The sequence below is a fragment of the Ambystoma mexicanum genome, chromosome 5p (genome assembly GCF_040938575.1).
Source record: "Ambystoma mexicanum isolate Mex_15411 chromosome 5p, UKY_AmexF1_1, whole genome shotgun sequence".
In the NCBI taxonomy this organism is placed as follows: domain Eukaryota; kingdom Metazoa; phylum Chordata; class Amphibia; order Caudata; family Ambystomatidae; genus Ambystoma; species Ambystoma mexicanum.
Window position 1 is genome coordinate 217734181 of NC_090930.1, and position 23842 is coordinate 217758022.

General features: G+C 45.8%; 1 long non-coding RNA gene across 4 annotated transcripts in view; it reads left to right on the forward strand.

The window, feature by feature from the left end:
* Positions 1-1847: 1847 nt before the first annotated feature.
* LOC138480870 (uncharacterized) overlaps positions 1848-23842 on the forward strand; it is a 213673-nt gene continuing 191678 nt past the window's right edge. For 3 of the 4 annotated variants that reach the window (XR_011274149.1, XR_011274150.1, XR_011274151.1), the window contains exons 1-3: positions 1881-1988; positions 2112-2239; positions 2621-2687. This is a non-coding gene — a long non-coding RNA (uncharacterized lncRNA). Of the gene's footprint in view, positions 1989-2111; positions 2240-2620; positions 2688-23842 lie in introns of all 4 variants that reach the window. The other variant, XR_011274148.1, reaches the window with a different exon arrangement.

The following is a 23842-nucleotide window of genomic DNA, read 5'->3' on the forward strand; positions in this document are numbered from 1 at the left end:
GGTGTGTGAAACCTGATTTGGGTGTTAGGGCAGGTGGTACGCCCTTCGAACACTGAGCTGCCGATATGCAATTACCTTTATTCCATCCATTCATATAAATCGCATTGCTCCCACTGATGCAAAAAACCTTTTGCCAATGATTGCCATTCATCTTTTTTTTGTATTCTGGCATTTGTAGTTCTGCATTTTTCATTGGGAATCCAGCCATGAAAATACACAAATTAGCAGTCACACGCAGACTTGACATGCAGACATGTTCGGCATGACATTCCATGCAACACCTGCATCTCCGACGACATTTCTTTGTTCACTGATGGTCGGAAAATGTGAGAGGAAAACCAGGGCTCACTCATGTTGCTTTCAATTAATGAAAGCAGTGGGGTGTCAAATACAACTCCAATGTTATTGGAACAAACTGTTGGCACCCAGCATATTTTCCCATGCCCGACAGGTCAGACTCAAGCAACTGTGCGGGTGCCAATGGAGAGATAGGGATGACTATGGGCTTTGCCTGATTTCTGGCATCTGCTAACAGCTGGTGCAGTCCATAGCGAACACCCATTAAACCTCTCTAGTGGACACATATGTGCTTTAGAAAAGATAGAAGCTCGTGTCCTCCAAATTGTGGTGTATGACTTAGGGACCCTGGAACTCAGGCTAATGGGCAGACTCCCGGGCATTGATCCATCAGACTCCATGTGGAAGTGCATACTCCATTGACGTTGTAGGCTTTGGATTTTCCACCTGGGTTCTACACCTCTAATATAATTTTGAAAAAAGCATTTAGAGGACACCTATTGCCTAGCACAACCCACATGTCTTTTCACCGTCTGTGCCCGTTCCTCAAACTCAAGCCCATGATGGTCAGAGATGTTAACCCCCTCGATCACATCTCCATTGGTGCTGGTGCAGAATCGTCTCCTGCCGATAGGCAAACCTTGTGGTGGTCCATGAGCAGGCTACGGACATACCTATTCAGGTCATGCCAATGCCTTTTTATATTCTCCAAAACGAAGGAAAGAGGGTCCCAGCCTCTATGTTAACCTAGGACTGGATGTCCTTTGCCATTGTGCTTTAGAGTAACCCTGCCTTCATTGGTCTCAAAGGGGCACGCCTAGTTCTTCACAATGGAATTCACCAAACAAAATGCTAAATTTGGCCGTACATGACTTCCTGGTGGACAACTCAATGTTGTGGAGCATTGAAGGAGGGCAGCTGGTCAGGCAAGGAACAGGTCACACAATACTGTTCTAAAAGCAGGGAGTTTGCTTTGCTGATGGTATCATGGTAGAGCAACACAGTAGTTGGACAGCCAAAGGGGGCCAAGCAAGGAGGATTGGCACCAACAGGAACCTGATGGTTATTGTGGAAGGAATAGCTGGTGGTCATGGTGATGGGAAATGTGTACATCACCGTCTACGGTCTACCGTCTACAGAAAGATCCTAACACCTCTAAAAAAAAATTGAGATAAAGACCAAAAGCAAGGTAAAAAAAGCAATAGGTTTAACAAAGCGCGGTATGTAAAAAAAACGGCGGTTGCCAACACGGCTGTTTTTGTCAAAACCTACCCATAGATATAAATTCGATCGAGTTGTAAAGGTAAATAAACCATCTATAAAATTAATACAAGAATGTGTGTAAAATCTTTAAAAAAAACCAACAGTTCTCGAACGAAGCAGTGGATTGCAAGAAAAATATATAATTATGGTGCTGTTCGAATCTACTGACGCTATACAACCTGCTAATGAGTATAGTCATAGTCTGTCTTCATTCAAGATGGCGACCATTCGCGTTCACACCTCGGAACAGCAAGAGCATATCAGAACATTGAAGTCGTTCACCATCGTTTGTTTCCACACATTATTATGACGTAACCGTAATAACAGCGAGATGCGACATTACGGCAATTAGTCACGTGACTAGCACACAGATGCCAGACTCAGAAGGCGTCGGAAAGAGCTCGAGTACGCGCTGATGGGCACAAGAAGTAAGTAAATACAAGCTTGGCAGACCGAACCTTAGGTAGCATTAGAGAATGCACCAGTAGCTCGGTATGTAGACGGTGGACCTCAAACATAACAGTTGGTTCCCTACTCTTTTGCTTTTTCAGAAGAGTCCCAGCAACATCTAAAATACAGCGCAGCAGTGAAAATAGAATTTCAATCAGCCTTACATGGTTGCAGCAAAAGAAGCACAACGTGCTCCAGCTACTGTTTTGACAAATTACAACAGCGGCAGGTAAGATTCTAAGAACACAGAGCACATTTCTTTTGGTTTAATTGAAACGGCTCATTGCCACCTAGAAAATTACAAATTTTAAAGAGGTATAGCAACAAGATCCCAGGTCTTGTGCTATCAATCTACATGAACATGTATTTAAGTCCCGGACCTGGTGACTAGATACAGTTCTACAAGATGCGGAATGTAAAACATAAAGCCTTATGCGCCCATTGAAAAATGGATTTGTCATATTCTCACAAAATAGATGGATCGTTTTTTGCCTTTAATTATAAAAGCAAGATATGAGAAAGAGAAGTGCTGGACTTGGTCTCCTGAAAATATTTCCAGTCATTTTGCCCTACTGACCGAGTGTGTCTTCTTGTTACCTCATTTTTTTAGAGAACAAGCCCTCCATTTTAAGAAGACTTTTCATTACCCCTGCTATTATTTACAAGACGACAGAGAGGTAAGCCTCCACTTTATGAATTTATCTCAGAAGGCAAATTCTGCTACTCCTACTGCTACAGTAATTTCTTGCTTAAGAGTAGTACAACTGATTTGCCCTGTTCTCTCTCTACCCCCTTTTTTTAGGTTTGTGCTTTACATTAATAGAAAGCCACCCTAAGAGAGCTACCTTTCTGTTTGCATCAAGTTGAACAGAACGTATATTGAACAAATTCAGTTATGGACATGCCAATTGATGATTAAAAAGTACTCCCCTGATGAATTTCCCGTTATCAATCTGTCTAAGGACAATGGGAATGAAACATGTCGGGTCAATAAGACTGTGAGAATGTTGTCACAGTATTAATAAAACACTAACAGCTGAATTGTACTCAGAATCATTTAAAGAATCCCGTCACTTGTATAGGAGATTCCAGATTAGACATCACAACTGTATACCTATTACGGATGCTAATAATACAATTTGTTTCATCTGTTCTGTTTAGTATACAATTGAATGTGTTGTTTGTAGTGTCGATTGCTACTACGCATGAAATCACACTTTGTTCTTAGTAATTTCTTTTTCCTTTTTTCATTAATGGTGTTGGTTTCCAATATATAAGTATAGATATTTATACAGATCATAGTAGTTGTCCGAGTCCTACCATAGGACTGCCTCTTTAGGTTTCTCCTTCACCTTTTCCTTGTTGGTTGTTTCTTTTGTCTATTATACTGAGATTTAATGTGTTAGATATGTATTATAAAAGATTTTAAAAAAAACATTCTTGTAATAAAAAAGAGTTATATATATTTTTTCAGAAGATAACTGTGAGTATCCTTTGTTGCAACTGAGGAGGGTAGTTCTCAGGGATTTCAGACAGATGTTCTCAGATCCCTAAGGGTGAGTTCTGAGAGGTATTAGGATCTTTCTGTAGACGTGTGTGTTGCAAGGGGCTCGGTCCTAACCTCTGACTCTAAAAAAAAAACAGTCCTTTCTTAGTTTTACACAATGTGTACATCAGCCTGTAAAAATAACTGTGGTCAGGTGCAAGACTTCATTGAAGTGCGTTTGAACTAGGGTACTATCAGGGTATTCTTAGGGGATCTGTGCACTGGCAAGCTTTTCGTGTTGTTCAGGGTGAGGGCCAATGTACTTCCTCAAGTGTTCAGAAAGCTTAGCATTGCTGCCATGTTTTCATAATATATGACATTGAACATTTGTGCAAAATGGGGTTCCATCTGGATTATATGCAATTCACCATACAAGTCTGCATGACATGGAGAAACAACAGAACATACCAGAAAGGTGACACGTGACTGGATGTGAAAGTAGTGGGTTCATCTGCCTGCATCAAAATGAGTCTCTAAATACAGGTGAATACAAATAATGGTGAATACAAATACATATACAAAAATACACAGCGACTTAATGGAGAACAGTTCAAGTTATTATTTAGGTTCTACTTAACTAATTCTGAATGTGAACACCCATACAATTGGGGAAAACTAGAGGTATATTGTGTATATGATCAAGATGATGCTCCAAAGTACTTTGCGAATTGTACTATATATTAATTGTTTTCATTTACAGACTATTTGAATGGAACTTTGAGCACTCTGAATTGGCCTCCATGTGATGTGCAGTTTTGTTTTAATCATTTATACATACACTCGCATCATTTACACTTTACAGAATGAATGTGGTCCTCCACAGAATCCTGCCTGGTTTCAGTACTGAATGTTGTAAAATGACTACTGCTCTGCAGGAATACAAGGATGAGTAGAGGATAAACTGCCCACTCACCCGCAGACTTCCACAAATCAACAGTGATCCCAATCATAAAGGTAAAACAGGCACAGCCACCACCTTCCCCTTTTGTGGTAACGTGGGGCGAGAGAATGCTATGCTCTTAGAATAGTTCCAAAATAAAACAATAGCCACTAAAGGTTGTATACAAAATAGAGGGCGGAAAGGTTAAGGTGAGTTGGACACCCATAGCAACCCCTCAAAATTCGAGTAACAAATTTGAACAAAATTTGGAAAGTGATTAAGGACCCGCACGCCCACCACCCGATTGCAAAGTTTTGTATAGATTAGTTAAAAAATAAAAAAAAGTTATTAAAAAGACAAAAAAAATGTTTTTCCAAAAGTGCAGCCTACTTTCCATTCATTGTCCCATAGACAAACAAGGTACATTTTTCCCAAAGCGCACAGCCCAAACCGCTGGACGGATTTGGGCAAGATCAGAAACACCTTGGGCACGAAGCATTGATTTGCGATCCATGCATGGTTTGGGGGGTTTTCCATGCAGTAGTTATTTCGATATTTGACAGAGAAGGGGGTGCCCATTCTCAAAAAAAGATACCTAAAACTCAGGTATTTACCCAAAACTGGGTGTTTTTAGAAATGAAACAACTGCCATCTTGTTTTCTCTCGATGCAAAAGATAACCACAGCTTTAGCGGAGGATATGGGAAGATGAAATGCAGGAAAAAATCCATTTGCATGTCAAGAAACATGCAAAAGATATAAGGCTAGAGTTGGGGGGGGTGGCCAGAGAGCACCAAGTGAAATCTGGGAGTTGTTGGGGGTACAGGCACTGAATTTGCAACACATAACTTTCTGTAGCCTTGAATAGCTGATATCTCAAAGCAAACTTTGTCACAGAAGCAGTGTGTGTTGTGAGGGGAAATGGAGAGGGCAGGGGAGGTGTGGAGGCCATCTGGAGAGTGGGGGCAGCTGGCACAGATGAGGGGGCACTTGGTGAGGCTTAGGGTACAGGAGAGCATTTTGTTTCCTGATATTCACAGCTACAAAGGACTATGGATAGCCTTGACAGGGGTGAACAATCACTGGCTGTGGCCAAGGCCACTAAAACGATTGCTATATAGGTCTCCCATCCATGCAGTAACCAGGACAGACCATGCATAGCTTCAAAGAGAGGAAGGGGCCAGCCTCCTCAGGCCATGTTGCCTGATAGATGAGCCGAAGATACAAGACCACTTAAAGAAACAGGCCAGCCCTTTTCTTGATTTGAAGCTAAGCACGGTTGATCCGCTTTGAAGCTAAGCAGGGTCAGTTCCAGTTACTGCATGGATGGGCGACAGAATGGGTATCTGAAGTACTATTTTATTTTAAACCGTGCTACAGTCAGTCCTTGAAAGTTGTGCACTGACAGACCATTTATTGCCTTTTGCTGAATTGCATTCTGGTATTTGTAGTCTCCAAGTCAATAATAAAACCAAATAGATATTTCTACCACAGCAGTGGGTTTCCCATTCATCCAGTAACCTAAGGCCATGTTGCCTAATAAATGAGCCCACCTTACATGACGACTTAGAGAAACATTGCCTAAGGGGGCTGGATCTTTCCTCACTTTGAAACTAAGCAGGGTCGGTCCCAGTTACTACATGAATGGGAGAAAGTCCACAGTTCTGAATGCTGTGTTTTTTCTTAGTTTTAAATAATTCATAACACACAGCATCTGCATTATTTTTTTTTAACTCGTGCTCCTTTCAGTCCTTGAATGTTTTGCACTCAGAGACCATTTTTTTTGCCTTTTGCTGAATTACATTCTGGTATTTGTAGTCTCACAGTCAAGATAGGGGAATAATGTCACAATTGCACACTTTTTGCCTAACATAGTTCTTTGAGGATGTATATATGTGAGTGACACTATGGTATCTGTACGTTTCAAGTTAGCTTTATAAAGCAGAGTATTCTTGAAAGCCAGGCATGGGGGTGAGGAGGGGAAATGATGAGAGGGCAAGTAAGTATTTTCCCTTGATGTCGAAAGAAAGTTTGCAATCCTGGACAATGGTGCAGTTATTTTCCCCAGATTGTGGCTGCATTTCAGGGCACCAGTAAAATACACATGTGGGTGGACAGCATAAAATGTTTTCAGAGGGCCGACACAACCCCTCAGGGTTTTTTGAGGTTGACAAGCTTGCTCAAGAATTTGGCTGACAGGATTTTACCGAGGTTGTCATGTCCCCAGTGCAGAGACTTACCCACAAGGGCACAAGTACTTGTTTCGTATTTCAATTTTGCTTTGAATCGAATATGTCCCTGCACATTTCTGGGGGCTTTAAAAGGTGCACACATTTTATACTTTGCAAGCAAATGTATTGGCCCATTTCCTCTCTCAGGTTATTTTTCTGGTGTTCATTACGTTTTTTAAAGTAAATTCTATTTTGTCTTGCACACTTTCTTCTAAGGGGAATGTCAAATGAACTACATTTGTACATTTCCCTTTAAGATATATGTTCACTTACCGTCAGTATATTCATGGCTACTAGCTTTTGATTATTGTTATGATTGCAGAAAGTACCTGGGCCTGTGTTATTCTTGCAGCCGGTCATTTCTTTCCAATTTCCGTGCTGCTTAAATGTGGTTAGTTGGGGTTATGTGAAGTATCGCAACAGTCATCAAGAAACCGGCCATAAAACAAGGGGCTTGGAGCATGCTGCTTAACCAAAGTGTGTGGTCCATGGCAAATTATTTAATCTCAAATCGCATTGCCTGCAAACCTTTATACATAATAATATCACTGTCAAAACAATACAAAATCAGTTTGTGATTGATGAACATCTTTGAACGATGGGTTGTAAGTGTTTTAAAATATAGAGTGGCTGTGCCCACTTGCCATGGCTTATGGTTTGGTAGTGTTTGGCCTTGCCCACCAGCCATGGCCAAAGGCCATGACTAGTGGTCTGCTAGCATTTTAAAACAGACAGTTGGCCTTGCCCACTAACCATGGCTGAAGACCATGATATGGGTCTGGAAGTATTCTAATCTGACATTAAAGTGAGAACTTAACACAACAAAACCCCAGAAATTCAGCTAAAGTCACCTTAATTTCACACCCCCTGTTGCACAGCCTATGATCATAATGATGACAACACAGATCACATCAGTGATGACATAACTAATTACATGTTGTATGAGAACACTGATGGCATTACAGATTGCATTCTTTATTATAATTTCTTTTAAAATAGAAAATAGAACGTGAATAGACAGGTCAAAAGTGAAACATTAAACAACCAATAGTTTTAATTGTTTAGGACATTCATAAAACAAGTGTTAAATCATTAGACATAAATTCAAACAGTCTGTCATAAAATAGTGACGTATAGCCTATAGGGGGCTAACCTTCAATAGGAGCATAGAAATAAGGCAGGAAATGGTAAATCATTGTTTGCAATCATTAGTATCTTTAACAATTGATGCTGGTGTTGTGACTTTGTTTTTGTACAGAGACATCTAGTCTAGACATGTTTCAGTTCTAAAAAGTCATATGTACAGAACTTTCATCAGGAGGAAGTAATGTGCATCAAATTCATATTCTGTTTCCAGCTTGGGTGAAGGTAGACAAACAAACACGACCTGTCCAGGTTAAAAAGAGAGAGAAATTCTGTAAGCTATTACTGCTATTATCGGTCTCTATAAGTTCACTAAGTTGACAACGAATCACACTCCAAGGCTAAACAATTTACCTCGGAATGGTTCATGTGGGGGCGTACAATCCTTCTGTTGATTTGTGGTAGGGACCAGTAGTTTTCCTACTGTGTGGCTGCAATAAAAGCAACCGTTTGATTAGCCATACACTCACTGGACACATGGCTCACAGAACATAGTAGGGTAAGGAAAAACAAGTAAGTGTTCCACCCACCTGAGGTGGGAACTTGCTGGCCACGCTGTACTTGCCTAAGTCTTGCCTAAACGGCATGTAAGAGAAGTCAGTGTCCTTAAGTAGGGCTGCATGTCTTTAGGGAGGCTAATGAATGAACCATTCTGAGGTTAACTGTTTAGCCTGGAAAAGACCTTGCCCGGTTCACACATGAACAAGCTTTTTCTTACATCGATGCCAATTACCAAAACAGATCACTACACCAGCAAGGTACCTCCAAGAAAAAACAGAAGGGTCAGTTTTCGCAACACATCATACAGCACTAGCAATGATAGTAGCGACCCAGATGACGCAGGGTTAGGGACATCAGCTGCAGCACCACAAACTCCAGCAAGAGTCCGAGGCCAATTTAACAAACGGAGAGGCAACAGGGGAGGTCAAGGAAATAACAGGCCTAAGGAGCCTGAATCGCATCTACTGAACCTTTCCGATGTTCTACCCACTGAAATAGAAGAACAAGTACTGAATAAAGGCCTCTGGTTTGTCATCTCAAAACAACATGACCCTTTTGAATTCCATACAGATTTTAATAAATTCATCAGAAAAATCCATCTAAAACAGTTCTTCGAGTCAAAGCAGACCGGAGTTATAGATAAGACCAAGAACGTTACGGGACTGCTCAATCCATCCACTTTCTGCCCCCTGAGCTACAGCCATTCACTTGAATCCCAGGTCGTTGAAAGAAAAGTACTGGCCGATATTGGAAAACTTGAAAAAAATACAACACAAACCTTTTCAAAACCTCAGCAAACTAGAACGAGAGGCTATCCAATCTCTGGCTTCTAATCCACAGATATTGATTAAAAAGGGGGACAAGGGCGGTGTGATTGTGATTCTCAACAAGTCTGATTATATCAAGGAATATGAGAGACAGCTGGCTGATACTCTTCATTACATTCGACTCGAAGAAGATCCAACCAAATACCTACAGCTACTCATTGCCAACAAAGTCTCTAAAGCAGAAGAACGAGGATGGATATCCAAACAGGAAGCTGAGTTCCTTATTAATACCAAACCCACCACCCTCGCCTTTTATTGCCTCCCTAAAATTCACAAGACCTTGGTGGATCCACTGGGGTGTCCGATTGTGGCAGGGATCAACTCAGTTCTTGAACCGCTGTCTAAATATGCTGACCATTACCTGAAGGGTTATGTGAAGAACATGCAGTCCTATCTTAAGGACTCCAGAGACACAATCAACCACTTTGAGAATGTATCCTTTAACCCGGAAACATCTTTACTACTCAGTTTGGAAGTGGTATCACTTTATACCAGCATTCCACAACAGGCGACCCTTGAAACCATCGAAGAGATTCTTCACACCACAGAAGAAACAGACCCTTTACCAACATCCTTCTTGATGTGGTGTATTGAACTAGCCCTGATAAAGAACTATTTTGAGTTCAACAGCACATTGTACCAGAAAATAGAAGGGACAGCCCTGGGGGCAACTATGGCACTGAGTCTGGTGAATCTTTACGTGGACATTTTCGAGACATCACATATCTACAGTGAAACCAAACCCTATCAACACCATATCACCAAATGTACACGCTACATCAATGACATTTTGGTCATCTGGACTGGTACGCTTGAAACCGCCCATGATTTCTTCAGATGGCTAAATAGCCTCAACAGACATCTACAATTTACAATTACTAGTGATCGATATACCACCAACTTTTTAGATCTCGCGATTTTTCACCAACAAGGTGCACTGAAGGTAAAATCATTTCATAAACCGACAGACAGGAATTCTCTTCTTGAGTACTCCAGCCACCATGTGAAGCACCTCAGGGACAATCTTCCATTCGGACAATTCCTGCACCTTAAAAGAAACAGCTCCAATAATGAAATATATGAAGCAGAGGCCGAAACCCTGACTAAAAAACTACGACAACAGGGATACCGAAAAGACTGGTGAAGAAAGCGGCCAAGCGGGCATTCAACAACAACAGGGATGCCCTCCTTGAAGAGAGACCAGCGAAAGAACAAAACAACAGGATGGTGTGTGTCAACACATTTACCAACCTCAGCATGAGGATTAAAGCTATTATACAGAAGAATTGGAGAATCTTTGAAACTAAGGATGTACATATGCCACAACCAAGTTTTGCCATCAAAAAAAGCACTTCGATTTGCAATAGGGTGAGCAACTACAGATTGAAACCTTATTTGACATCACAGCCCAGTATCACCACTCTCTGGGGAATGAACCCAATTGTGGGCCATCACCACTGCGGGACCTGCGGGATATGTAAACTCACCTCGAAGACAACAGAGTTCGACATTTGCACCGACAGACAATGGAAACAAAAAACGATGACGAATTGTAACAGTGACCACGTGGTATACCTCATCCGCTGTAAATGTGGTCTTCCGTATATAAGGAAAACGACCAGAAAAGTAAAAACAAGAATTTTCAAGCACAGAAGTTGCTTGAAAAACAGAACAGAGAACGCGCCGATGGTCCAACATTTTATCTCCATGAAACATGGACAGGAGGATTTCACTTGGACAATTCTACAGACACTCAAAGGGGGCCCTAGCACTATGATTGACCCCAAACTATTTAAATTGGAACAGGAGATGATCTTCAGAATGAGGAGTGACCTGAACGGCCTGAACAAGTCTGTAGAATTGAACAAGATACAAAACTGACCGTCTCTTTATAGGGGTGATCTAGTTAATACCTGGGACATGACCAGTCCATCATTAGCCGTGTGATCATAACTGAAGTTGTGAGCATGCAACTTTACCCTAGCAAGCCACTTATCAGATCTCCTACTGTACCCATATCTATGTAGATACCCAGTCAAGGGTGCACAGGGTAGGAGAGGGAATGACTTTGGCCCATAGAGTTATTTGCTCGAGTGAGCTTGAGCCTGTCCCACTCCATTTTCCATTCTACATATTGGACTAGACAACGTTAAGTTAGAGACTGTCTATGTACCCCAATGTTCTGTTTAAGAGGTGTGCCCAATTGATACATAGTAACACTGTGTTTTTTTTAACAATCTCATCTGTTAATAACACTGTGCGTGATTTGACAATGTGTTGAGAGATATTGTAATTATGCTTCAGATAGTTCAGCTCATGAAACTGCATAGTATTTCATTGTAACTATGCAGAAGAAACGGTTTGTAATAACTCTAGGTCGAAACCAGTAATTATGAGAAAGCACCCCAATACTACACTGAGGCACCCTGTTTTTTTGGTGATGCACACATCATTTTAACGACGCCCCATGCGAAAGGATTGTTGGGTCATGTGACTATGTATGTGACTAAGGTACACACTGCACCATAGCCCTTATAGGGCCGCCCCTCCTATTTCCTCGGGTATACCAGGATTTACCCAATTGTCGGGGCACATACAGGATGATTAGCCACGTTTATTTATAGTCCTGCTCCCCACTGGGAGCGCTGCCCAAATAGGGCTTTACCATTAATGAGGAACCATTTAATAATGGCGCCCGTTGCATTCCCTCCATCGAGATCCTTCAGGCGTACTGTCAACACAGAGAAAGGACTTCCTGGGTGGCAGGTAACCATAGTTACCACACGCTCACACCGCGACCTTACTAACAGACAACAGACATCCGTGGTCAAGATTTACACTCCAGTGGGTGTCAGTAGCAACGGAGGAAGAACCCCATTATCTCTTCTTACGGACATTTTGTAGGTAAGCAGAACCATTTTGCAGCAATGAGCCATCGGGTTTATGGACTCACGATTTATTTCAAGGTAACAGCTTTCTACTTGGGTACTCTCCATGGTACCTATGGCACATTGCCCCCTGAAATTAGACATATATACAGGCCGATTCATGGAATTAATGTGCGCTGACATTTTCGGTGAAAGCGTGCGAATCGCAGCGCAAGTGCAAAAATCGCAGCGAAACCCACGCACAGCGATTCATGGAAGTCCGTGCGCGTGTAAATTCCTGGATGTAGGCTAAAAATCTGCATGGCGCACGCTGGCACACACGTCTCCAAACAGCGTGCGCAATGCGCACAGCGAAAGCGCACATAGTGCGGCGCACACAACAAAAGTAGGCGGAACAGGGGGCGTAACACGCGGAATGGGGAACAACGCGTGAAAATGTGGGAGGCACGGGAGAAGTACAGGAAGCAAATACGCGGAACGCCCACACGCACCTTCAAAACACATATTCATGGAATTGAACGGGGCTAACGCATGCGCCAAAAAAGACGCGCTAATCCGGAAACACGTATGCCAGCAGGAAGCAGGCGTACGTGGACCCGCGCAGCATAAAGGTGCACACAAACAACAAACAAGCTCAGGCGCCAGGATGAATATACGATTCCTAGCAGCAGTGGTTGTGGGAAACCGCAGGAGGAGGAGGAGGATAGTCAGGCCCAGAATTTTTACACCCAGAACCAGCCTTTTGGGATGCCTGATGACCAGGTCTATGGGAGGTACAGGTTTCCACCTCACATAATACTCGACTTGGTGAGTGAGTGGGAGGATGACCTCACATCACCCACCCTGGGCTCTCAAGCACTCAGCCCCCTGGAGAAGGTCCTCAATGTACTGCACTTCTTGGCCACTGGATCATTTCAGCGGACAAGTGCTATAGTGGGAGGGTGTCACAGGCCACGCAGTCACGCTGCCTACACCAGGTGTTGGCCATCATGACTGCACGCCCATCAGTCCGCAGGCACATATACCTGCCCAGAACACCTGCAGAAAGGCAGGCTGTCGTCCAGGATTTCTACGGGGTGGCACAATTCCCCAAAGTGCTAGGTGCCATTGATTGCACCCATGTGGCTCTATGTCCCCCCAGGGCATCTGAGCACATCTATAGAAACCGCAAGCACTGGCATTCCATCAACGTCCAGGTAGTATGTGATGCCAAGGGAATCATCACCTCAGTACATGCCAACTATCCAGGGTCCACCCACGACAGTTTCATTTACAGAATGTCAACCCTAAACCGGGACCTAGAAGCTGGGCGGCATGGCGATACATGGCTGCTTGGTGAATATAAATGCCACTGCACATGCATGCATGTCACATACTGAGTAATGTCACAACCCCACTAATGATACCCATCACCACCTCCCCAAGGGACAGTGCCTACCCTCTGAGCACCCACATGATGACACCAATTCGGAACCCCACCACGGCACCTGAGGTAAGATACAACACAGCCCATATTGCAACCAGGGGCATAGTGGAGCGCACAATCGGGGGGCTCAAGTCACGCTTTCGCTCCCTTGACCACTCTGGTGGGCAGCTTCTATACGCTCCCCCAGTAGTGTGCAGGATCATAGTGGCAGCATGTGTCCTGCACAACGTTGCAACACACCGGGGCCTGCCGATGGACATGGTGGTGGCCCCCCACCCCCAACCACATGCACGCCCGCTGCGCATGGGAGGGGAAAGGGCATGTGATGAGGCAGCCCGTACGCAGCTGATGGCTAATTACTTCACATAAAATCACACCACTGTGGAGTGCACACAGCCCTGGTACATACCAGCTGACAATCAATGATGATGACATAAGGGACAGTCAACTGTCACAACCATACCAGCCTGAGATTAGTAACCTGGAAGTGTTACATTGTGTGCATCCCTACCTAGACAAACACCACCAATGCTGTGTCATCAAAAGACATACATCTATGCTGTTAAATTCATTAACCCCTTGCAAAATACAACATGAAAACAGCGTCATGTCACCCAAACCCTCCCCAGGTCTGCCACCCAACACACCATGGCATGTCATGCTATGTGAAAGCAAACAAAGAAATGCACAACACCTGACACAAGTGTCACAAAGTACACTGTCCCCAATGGAAAATGCCCACACACAATATGCTCCCAGTAATGTATACCTAAACACACACATGACCAAATACTTACCAACAATACATTGCAGCAACACAACATCAAAAATAGCAAAAACATGACAGTACTAAGTTAAAGTAGTCGTAGTCTTACTACCTGAATATGCCACCACATCGACCCCTTCCAACTGTACAGTGTTGCTGCCACACAAATGTCTCAGTGTACTGCATACAACATGAGCTGCAACTGCAAAGTAGACGGCCTTGTGAAGACATGAGGAAGGAACCTGCAGATTAGGAGGAAGACATGGATGCACAAGCACATATTAATACACCATGCAGTGTACAATACAACAACAATATCCACTAGGGATGTCTACACAGTATTGACTACAGACTGCCCACACAGCTCATGGGAGCCCAACATCACTGTGTAATTCAGTGTCACTTGGTCACACCCTTTGCAAGCCCATGGAAACGGGAAGCAGGAGGGGTGTGTGTCTCACGAACCCAAGCATCTAACCCAAACTCAGGACAAGCCTGCATGTGCGCAGTCGGAATACAGTGAATGCCCACGGGAGCCACACAAGGCAACACACTGTAAAAACAAAACATAAAAAATCAAAAATGGCCATGTGGGGGCCAGGGTGGGTGGGGGAGTTCACCCAGGAGGTTTGAGGACAGGGTGCACACCAACACCCACCTGCGTGGATGTTGCAAAAAAAAAAAAACTCCTTGGGCTCATGGCCTGCACGGCTATGCCATTGTGGGTGAACTGCTGTCGCTCTGCTCATCCTCTGCTGCTGAATCAGGAGGCGGTGGCACTATGGGAGGCAGCCCACGCAAAGCCCTGGTATGGTCCTCCATGACAGCAAGCATGCGGGTCTGGAAGGTCTGATTCTGGAGGATTAAAGTCGGAGATCCCCATGCAGCACATCACGGGTTGCCTGCATTTCTGCACGCATGGCCTCGCGTGATGCCGGGATCTCCTCACGTGTTGCATGCAGCTCAGCTGAGAGCGAACGTGTGAGCTGCTCCAGCTGCTGTTCTGCCCTTAAATTACTGGAAGCCTCAAGTGCAGCCAGCGTCTACCTGATGTTATGTAGTTCTACCCTCAGGGCTTCCCTGTGGCCCTGGGACTCAATTGATATGGATTCGCGCAGAGTCTCCAGTGCCGCCCGTCTGTCCCTGTTGGACGCCAACATGTCTTCCCTGTGTGATTGGCAAATGGAGTCTGTTGCCTGCTGTTGTGGCTCCATCTGCCTTTCAGGGGGAATAATGGAAGTGGCCACCCTCTCCATTGCCTGAGCCATCATTTCTACTGATGCTGCCTGTTGATTTGCCATACTGTACATGGAGTTTTCCCATACAGTATTCCCTGGTGGGGCACGGCCACCGCGGCGACGGGCACCACACCTGTTTGGGGCAAGGCGATCTGCGCCTTGCTGTGCTGGCACTGCCTGAGGCTGCAGGACTGCATTCCCCATCTGATCTGCTGGCCCAGGAACAGGATCAGATGCTGCGGAGTATGACCCTGCATCCGTAACCGGCAAAGGCGGACATACCAACACTGATATCCCCATAGAGGGTTCTATCCCTGGTCCAGGTGGGTTGGACAGAACAGAATCCCTGCCAGAAACACTTACCTGCGACTGCACATAAGTCTCATCATCCGACTCAGCACCTGAATAGAGGTCTGGGGAGGTGCACCCAGAGGCACCCCTGGACAGTATGGTCTGCAGTAACATTGGGTTTTCACCCACCACCACACCACGTCCCCCACTGGTGCCCGGTCGTGCCTGAGATTCCTCCTGGGTCTGCACCATCTCCTCAACCTCAACAGCACCAAGTGTGTCATCATCTGCAAAAACATGAAAGACAACAAATGGAAACAGGCATGAGCACCATAGCACACACATAGGCCGTGACAAGCCAGAGTCTCACATGCAAGACCATGATGTCCCTGCACACACACATACGTACATGGCCTATGTCACACATACAGGCAAGTATCAGACAACCAGCACCCTGCAACATGCCCTGTCTCACACAGCAATGCTTGGCCACTTACTGCTCTACTCCAGACGGGTCTGCCTCCGAAGGAACTGGGCATGGAGCTCTGGGCCTATGCGTTCCAGGACCCTCATCTGGATGGTACTCATGCTGCCCCGGCCCCCCTCCATGAGGCGCCGGGCCTTTATGAGGGTCCTGGACCTCAAGTCCACCCAGCGCTTTCTGACTTGCTTGATGTTGCGTGTTGCCACCCCCTCCGCGCTGATGGCAACCACAATGTCTTCCCAGATCCTATCCCGTCCTTCCTTGTTGGCGCGTGATGTTCCGAAGAGGGCATCATAATGCCCCAGGAAATGCTCCACCAGGACACCAACTTCCTTCTGACTGAAGCTGGTGGCCCTCTGCCCCTCTGGCTGGGGGTCACCAGTGGTCTCAGATGGTGTTTGCCCCGACATGGCGACCCCCGAGGCAGGCGTCGGTGGGCAACTGTGTCCTGGGGCTGGGCTGTGGAGCGATGGTATCCCAGTCATGAGTCTTCAGTTCCAGCAGGGGTGGTCACAGCAACTGCACCCCTGCAGATGGCTGATGTGCAGGCACCAAATAGCAGGGCACGTGGGCAGCAGGCAGTCAGGCAGCAGCAGATGGCAGGTGGCAGCGTGCTCAAGGCTCTGGGGGGCAGGACAATGGCCTTCAGGGCAGGAGCGTGGTCTTCAGTGTGTTTTCGTGTGGCCAGCTTGATACGGAGTGATTTGGCACGTGAAAATCTTGCACGTCAGCGTGTAATTCGAGGAAAGGGCCTTAGCGCGTAAGTGCGTCAGCGCACGCACGCGATTCCATTGGACCAAAGGCCCTTAGCGCATAGGCGTGTAAGTTACATTACGCTCGCGAGCGTTTCCCTCATACCACGTGATGACAGAGCACACGTGGAAAAACTGCACGTCCGAGTGTCATCGCGTGTAATTGGATGAAAGTGCCCATGTACACGCGTCTCTGACGTGTACGTGTGGGCCGGTTTAAAAGCTGGGTGTAGGACGCCATTTCCTTGTACGTGCTTTTCGCGGAGAGCGAGTGGGTGAAATCTGTACTTCTTGTCTGTTCACACGCGCTTATTTCACAGCGTTTCTAGTTCGTACTCCCTGTTACCTCTGACAGCTCTTTTCTGATTTTTTGTTGGGCCTGTTTCCTCACACAGAGTTCACTTCTCCTTTTGTCCTGTCTCCTCAGACAGCGTACAATTCTTCTTTTAGCAGGGGTGTTGCCAACGCGCACATGCGCATATTTTTCACATTCTTTTTCCAGGCAGACAGTGAGTTCCGTACGTACTTAGCAACTGTGCTTGCCTCGTGTGTTGCGTTCCCCTTCAGAGGTCATTGTAGGCTGCGTGTATTACGCGTACTCTTATTTTGTGTTTCTGGGTGCCACAGCATAGTGCAGGTTAATTTGTTCACGCACATGGTCTAAGAGGGGTTGCGTGCACGTTTATTTTTACATTTTGGGCTGCCTGTGCGTTGCGTGACCCGTCATCTTCCCCCACGGGTCACAGACAGCCTTGTTAGAGCACTAGGGTACGAATTCCATCTGGTATCCTACCCCTTTGACGCCCAATTGCCCAGGACAATAGTTTACTGCAACTCCCATACGCACAACAACATCAGTGCCATGGCTGGGAGGTGACCAAGCGGTAAGGGAGGCAAAGGTGGCCGACCCTCAAAAGGTGGGCGTGGTGGGTGCGGTAGGGGACATGGCCGGGATTTGCAGGGTGCCCCTATGCCCTCATGTGTGGAGGAACAATCAGGGACACCCATACCCCCCCCATGGTTGAGGGAAACGTGGCTGACACCATCCAAGCTCAGCCCCTGTTGGACCAGCCGATTGTGGCACCTGACCTGGCACAGGATGACTCCCTGGCTGACTTCCAGGTCAGCAAGTCTAGGCCACGTGTGGCGGTGCAAGTTGTCACCAATCCACGTGGATCTGGGGCAGCTATGTCATCTGCTGCCCCAAGTATGCAGGGTGGGTAGGCTGCAGCTGCAGCTCCATCTGCCCCAGCTCTGACACTCCCAGCCAGGACAGTGTCAGTCCCAGTCCATCAAACTGACGTTCCCCCTACCAACATTACCCTGCAACCAATGCCTGCATCAAGACCTATGGTCATTGTGCATTCCCATACTCCTACTACCCAGTCCACAGGTGATTCTGCCCCTACTGACCAGAGCGGCGTAAGCCACCTTTAAAGAAGAGGAAGAAGGGTGCTCTGGCACGACAGGCTGAGACCCCAGACACAGCTACACACTCTGTTACCTCAAGGAAGTCTTGCTTCAATGATTCGGAACTTGATGCACTTGTGGGCTATGTGTCGGCACATAGCCACGAAATGGTGGTGACTGCAGGGTGCAAGACCACACCTGGTCAACGTAAGGCACACTGGCAGACCATCGCCGACCGCATAAGTGCCCTTGGATTTGTGAGGCGCACAGCTGATGATTGCTACAAGCGGTGGAATGACCTGAAACGCAGAGCAAAGAAAAAGCTGGCCTCAAATCATGCCGCTACTCTGGTGACTGGCGGTGGGTCTCCACAAGAGGACAACAAACTCACTGAACATGAGTCTGTTGCTGGGGCCTTCATCACAGAGGAACAGGTCCAAGGTGTGGGAGGACTACCTGATTATGATGCATTGTCCGGTGAGTGCCCATGCATGTGTGTGTAATGCATGTGTATGTTGTTTGGGTGACGGGTTCTGATTGAGTGCCAGGTGAGGGTGTGTGTGCCTGAGTGGTATGGGTCACCCATGTGCTTCATCCAAAACATTCAGCGGCTTGAGGACAGAACAGCAGCTGGAGCGGCTCACATGTTCACTCTCAGCTGAGATGTAGGCAACTCGGGAGGAGAGCCGTGCATCACGTCAGGTGCTGCATGGGGATCTCCGCACTATAATCCTCCAAAACGAGACCTTCCACACCCGCATGCTTGCTGCCATGGAGGACCATACCAGGGCTTTGCGTGGACTGCCTCCCATAGCACCACCACCTCCTGTGGCAGCACCACCTCCTGTGGCAGCAGCAGAGGGTGATGATAGCGACAGCAGCAGTTCTCTCACATTGGCATAGCCGTGCAGGCCATGAGCCCATGGAGGTGTTTTTTTTCCCAACATCCACACAGGTGGGTGTTGGTGCGCACCCTGTCCTCGGACCTCCTGGGTGGCCTCTCCCCCCGGCCCCCACATGGCCATTTTTGATTTTTGATTTTTGATTTTTTTTTCTTTTTTTTTTTTGCAGTGTGTTGCCTTGTGTGGCTCCCGTGGGCATCCACTGTATTCCGGCTGGGCACAATCAGGCTTGTCCTGAGTATGGGTTAGATGCTTGGGTTTGTGAGACACACACCCCTCCTGCTTCCCGTTTCCATGGGCATGCAAAGGGTGTGCCCAAGTAACATTGACTTACACGGTGACGTAGGACTCCCATAAGCTGTGTGGGAAGTCTGTAGTCAATACTGTGTATACATTCCTAGAGGATATTGTTGTTGAATTGTACACTGCATGGTGTATTGCTATGTGCTTGTGCATCCATGTTTTTCGCCTATTTTGCAGGTTAATTCCTCATGTCTTCACAAGGCCATCTACTTTGGAGATGGAGTTCATGTTGTAAGCAGTGCACTTGGACATTTGCGTGGCAGCAGCACTGTAAAGTTGGAAGTGGCCGATGTGCTGGCATGATCAGGTTGTAAGACTACCACTACTTTAACTGTCATGTTTATGCTACGTTTGAGGTTGTGTAGCTGCATTGTATTGTTGGTAAGTATGTGTGTTGTTAGTTCTACATTACTGGGAGCATAATGTGTGTGGGCAGTTTCCATTAAGGACACTGTACTTTGACGCTTGTGTCATGTTTTGGGGATTGCTTTGTCTGCTCTCACATAGCATGACATGCCATGGTGTGTTGGGTGGCGGTGCTGGGGAGGGGTTGGGTGACATGGCACTGTTGTCATGTTGTATTTTGCAAGGGGGTAATGATTTTTGCAGCATAGAAGTGTGTCTTTGATGACACAGAATTGGTGGTGTTTGTGTAGGTAGGGATGCACACAATGTAACACTTCCAGGTGACCAATCTCAGGCTGGTATGGTTGTGACAGTTGACTGTCCCTTATGTCATCATCATTGATTGTCAGATGGTATGTGCCAGGGCTGTGTGCACTCCACAGGGGTGTGATTTTAGGTGAAGTAATTAGCCACCAGCTGCGTACGGGCTGCCTCACCCCATGCCCTTTCCCCTCCCATGCGCAGCGGGTGTGCATGTGGTTGGGGTTGTGGGGGCACCACCATGTCCACGGGCAGGCCCTGGCGTGTTGCAACGTTGTACAGGACATATGCTGCCACTATGATCCTGCACACTACTGGGGGAGCATATAACAGCTGCCTGCCAGAATGGTCAAGGGAGCGAAAGCGTGACTTGAGCACTCCGAATGTGCGCTCCACTATGCCCCGTGTTGCAATGTGGACTGTGTTGTATCTTACCTCGGGTGGCGTGGTGGGGTTCCGAATTGGCGTCATCATGTGGGTGCTCAGAGGGTAGGCACTGTCCCCTGGGGAGGTGGTGATGGGTGTCATTAGTGGGGTTGTGACATTGCTCAGTATCTGACATGCATGCATGTGCTGTGTCATTTATACTCACCGAGCAGCCATGTATCGCCATGCCGCCCAGCTTCTAGGTCCCGGTTTAGAGTTGACATTCTGTAAATGAACCTGTCATGGGTGGACCCTGGATAGTTGGCATATACTGAGGTGAGGATTCCCTTGGCATCACATACTACCTATACGTTGATGGAATGCCAGTGCTTGCGGTTTCTATAGATGTGCTCTGATGCCTTGTGGGGACGTAGAGCCACATGGGTGCAGTCAATGGCACCTAGCACTTTGGGGAAGTGTGCCACCCCGTAAAAATCATGGACGACAGCCTGCCTTTCTGCAGGTGTTCTGGGCAGGTATATGTGCCTGCGGACTGATGGGCGTGCAGTCATGATGGCCAAGACCTGGTGTAGGCAGCGTGGCTGTGTGGCCTGTGACACCCCCCCACTATAGCAGTTGTCCGTTGAAATGATCCAGTAGCCAAGAAGTGCAGTACATTGAGGACCTTATGCAGGGGCTGAGTGCTTGGGAGCACAGGGTGGCTGATGTGAGGTCATCCTCCCACTCACTGACCAGGTTGAGTATTATGTTAGGTGGAAACCTGTACCTCCCATACACCTCGTCATCAGGCATCCCAAAAAGTCTGGTTCTGGGTGTAAAAATTCTGGGCCTGACTATCCATCCTTGTTGTTAGCGCGCACTTTTATGCTGCGCGGGTCCATGTATGCCTGCTTCCTGCTGGTGTACGTGTTTCCTGATTAGCGCGTCTTTTTTGGCGCATGCCTTAGCCCCGTTCGATTCCATGAATACGTGTTTTGAACATGCGTGTGGGCATTCCGCGCACTTGCCTCCTGTACTTCCCCCATGACGCCCACATTTTCACGAGTTGTTCCCCATTCCGCGTGTCACGCCCCCTGTTCCTCCTACTTTTGTTGTGTGTGCTGCGCTATGTGCAATTTCGCTGTGCGCTTAGCGCACGCTGTTTGGAGACGTGTGCGCCAGCGTGCGCCACGCAGAAATTTGATGCACATCCTGGGATTTCCACGCGCACAGACTTCCATGAATCGCTGTGCGCGGGTTTCGCTGCGATTTTCGCAGTGGCACTGCGATTCGCACGCTTTCGCACACTTGCGCTGAAAATTTCAGCACACAGTAATTCCATGAATCGGTCTGTAAATGTATTAAAGAATGCTATCATCTAAAGAAAATATTATACTCGAGTGTTGTTGTTAATACATGAACCTAATCTGGTAATTTCCGATAGTAAAATAATAAATGCTACCTTATCAACGTTTTGATTACTTTTAAACATGGAATAAATAGTGAACAATTTCAAAATTACAGCATGCTTTTGTTAGCACAAATAAAACATAAAAACACCCAGAATGCATACAAATAAGAGCCAAATACAAGGAAACTAAAGTAAAGAAGAAAGAAAGAACAGCAACAAAAAATGACAAAAACATTAGAGTTGATTATCATATGCACAAATTAATAGTGTGTTTGAGGCATGCTTATTGCGCCATGTATGTGTGCTATGAGGTCCAATCAAATTCTATGGAAAGAACTTTAAGAAGATATAAGAAGGTTAATGTATATATAGCCCCTTTTCTCTTTTTTAATAAAAATACAAACCAGCCCAGACATGTCAGTGTACAAGTTGTGTACTTGTATTATTTGATGAGCAGCAGTTGTTCTTTGTTTTTTTGTGGTATTGCAGGGACATCTGGTATAGCTCCTGGTTCTATCTGTTTTCTTTTTGAGGTATGGGGTACATATCTAGATGGTGGTACAGTGCACGTAGCCTATTATATTCTAGGATGCAAAGGATGCATTGACTTTGTTTGCATCAAAGTTTACTAGGAATAGACACTTGAGTGTCCAGAGATGTGGACGTGCTACATAACGTATACCTTCTTTGGAGACTGTGCTGCCAATTACGATCTGTGCATGGTCTAGAGTTAAACCATGCGACATGTGAATAGTGACAGTATATGCAAGAGATAGAGCACATTTCTTTCTGTGTACATGCATGTCTTTGAAAAGAAGGACATGTGCTATTGTGCTGCCTATTCTTTTAACTTCTTTAAGTTTGTCAAAGTTGAGGTTGACAAACTGAATGTTGTTGTCATGTGGATATGTTTGGAATCCAACTACTCTACACATTGCTCCATTGACTAAACCTTGTTCTACATCAAGGTTATGTTGTAGAATTACTCTGTAGTTTAGACACAGAGTTCATAGTCTTTCTTATCCAGCTGTGTGGGAGATACATTTTTCTAAGCTATTTAGTCATGCTGTTGCTTGTTGACACATAGGGAGTGTTATGCTTCTAGTGTGTCTGTGGAGATGACATGCACTATGTGGTGCATTTCTTTTTTCAACATTGTATCATTGAATGTTCTACAGCTTGCAAGCGTTGGCATTGCGCACATGCATTTTACATTTTGTTGAGTTAATTGAATTGTTCCATGACATCAGGTTCAGATGTCTTTTGTCCATGCCGCTCATGGATTTCTCTAGTTTTTTAAGATGGATTTAGTATCTTTAGTAAGCAGACCAGTTCTAATGCTTTTTAAAATGTCACCATAGGTTCGATCTGCAGATTGATGCATGTTTTGTGTTAGTTTTCTGTAGCAATAATGTTGCCAGAGATTTACATTTCCAATGCTTATGTATTATGGCATTGTTTGTGTCCTAATGTTTTCAAAATGGGTTTACTATTTCTGGTGTTAACTGTAGAAGGTCTCCGAAAAACAAGAACATGTTTTCCTGCAAACAGTTCTTCATAGTCATTTTTTAGGACTTCTTGCATTCTGAGATGAATTAAAACCAGCATGAGCTCATGCACATTGTTTTGTCCTCCATTTGTTTCTCTCTCCTTGTCTTGTCGTGTCTAGATAAACTGTGTACAGACACGTTCTAAATGCTGTATCATATCATATTCTAATTTGTTTTGGTGTTGTACTGGGAGGAGAAGTAGTTGGTGTAAAATTACACCTTCCTGGGCAGCTAGATCTGTGCGGGCTGATC